The following is a 2,411-nucleotide window of genomic DNA, read 5'->3' on the forward strand; positions in this document are numbered from 1 at the left end:
CGGAGCCACATCGATTTTACAGGCCCAAGTTGCTGACAAAAACCAATCTATGGACGGCCATATCTCAAAAATGTACGAGCCAATTTTGATAAAACTTTCTGTACACATTCACTACATGGTCTAGTATACTAAAATACAAGCCTCATTCTTAGGCCACGCCTATTTCCGGTGCCACATCGATTTTTACAGGCCAAGTGCTGACAAAAACCAATCTATGGACGGCCATATCTCAAAAATGTACGAGCCAATTTTGATAAAACTTTCTTGTACACATTCACTACATGGTCTAGTATACTAAAATACAAGCCTCATTCTTAGGCCACGCCCTATTTCCGGAGCCACATCGATTTTACAGGCCAAGTGCTGACAAAAACCAATCTATGGACGGCCATATCTCAAAAATGTACGAGCCAATTTTGATAAAACTTTCTGTACAACATTCACTACATGGTCTAGTATACTAAAATACAAGCCTCATTCTTAGGCCACGCCTATTTCCGGAGCCAACATCGATTTTAACAGGCCAAGTGCTGACAAAAACCAATCTATGGACGGCCATATCTCAAAAAATGTACGAGCCAATTTTGATAAAACTTTTCTGTACACATTCACTACATGGTCTAGTATACTAAAATACAAGCCTCATTCTTAGGCCACGCCTATTTCCGGTGCCCACATCGATTTTACAGGCCAAGTTGCTGACAAAAAAACCAATCTATGGACGGCCATATCTCAAAAATGTACGAGCCAATTTTTGATAAAACTTTCTGTACACATTCACTACATGGTCTAGTATACTAAAATACAAGCCTCATTCTTAGGCCACGCCTATTTCCGGAGCCACATCGATTTTACAGGCCAAGTGCTGACAAAAACCAATCTATGGACGGCCATATCTCAAAAATGTACGAGCCAATTTTGATAAAACTTTCTGTACACATTCACTACATGGTCTAGTATACTAAAATACAAGCCTCATTCTTAGGCCACGCCTATTTCCGGAGCCCACACAAATTCGATTTTACAGGCCAAGTGCTGACAAAAACCAAATCTAATGGACGGCCATATCTCAAAAATAAATGTACGAGCCAATTTTGATAAAACTTTCTGTACACATTCACTACATGGTTCTAGTATACTAAAATACAAGCCTCATCTTAGGCCACGCCTATTTTCCGGTGAGCCACATCGATTTTACAGGCCAAGTGCTGACAAAAACCAATCTAATGGACGGCCATATCTCAAAAATGTACGAGGCCAATTTTGATAAAACTTTCTGTTAGCACATTCACTACATGGTCCTAGTATACTAAAATACAAGCCTCATTCCTTAGGGCCACGCCTATTTCCGGAGCTACACAATCGATTTTACAGGCCCAAGTTGCTGACAAAAACCAATCTATGGACGGGCCATATCTCAAAATGTACGAGCCATTTTTGATATAAAAACTTTTCACGTACCCATTCTACTACTTGGTTAAGTATACTAAAAATACAGCCTCATTCTTAGAGCCATCCCTATTTCCGGAAGCACATCGATTTTACAGGCCATCAGTGCTGACAAAAAATAACCCAACTCTATGGCCGGCCCATATCACAAAAAATGTACGAGCCAATTTTAGATTAAAACTTTTGATACACATTCACTACATGGTCCTAGTATACTGAAAACTAACAAGCCTCATTCTTAGGCCACGCCTATTTTTCCGGTGCCACATCGATTTTAAGGCCAAGTGCTGACAAAAATCCAATCTATGGACGGCCATATCTCAAAAAATGTACGAGCCAATTTTGATAAAACTTTCTGTACACATTCACTACATGGTCTAGTATACTAAAATACAAGCCTCATTCTTAGGCCACGCCTATTTCCGGAGCCACATCGATTTTACAGGCCAAGTGCTGACAAAAACCAATCTATGGACGGCCATATCTCAAAAATGTACGAGCCAATTTTGATTAAACTTTCTGTACACATTCACTACATGAACCAATCTATGGATATGAATATGGTATCTTAGAACTTGTATGTATTTTGTGTTCATTTTGCATTACCCAGGAGGCACGTGTGTAGTAGTAAAGAAATGCAATTGATTGAAATGAGATTAAGAATTACCTTTTTTAAAGTGATATTGTAAAACATGTAAAACTTTTTTATTTGAAGTACAATGAATGATCCTTTACTGAATATTTACCATTACACGGACGCGAAACAAATTTACCTCCCATCATCTGTGTTGTTTGTATTTGTCACTCACCTTCTACAATATTTGACTCTTGGTTCAAGGAGCAGCCACTACATGTTGGCGCTAACTTGAAATTATTGGTCACAGATTGATTTCATGCAATCAAGGAGCTGCCATTACATGTTGGCGCTAACTTGACTTTATTGGTCACAGATGATTTGATGC

The sequence above is a fragment of the Homalodisca vitripennis genome, unplaced genomic scaffold, assembly GCF_021130785.1.
Source record: "Homalodisca vitripennis isolate AUS2020 unplaced genomic scaffold, UT_GWSS_2.1 ScUCBcl_6672;HRSCAF=13991, whole genome shotgun sequence".
NCBI lineage: Eukaryota > Metazoa > Arthropoda > Insecta > Hemiptera > Cicadellidae > Homalodisca > Homalodisca vitripennis.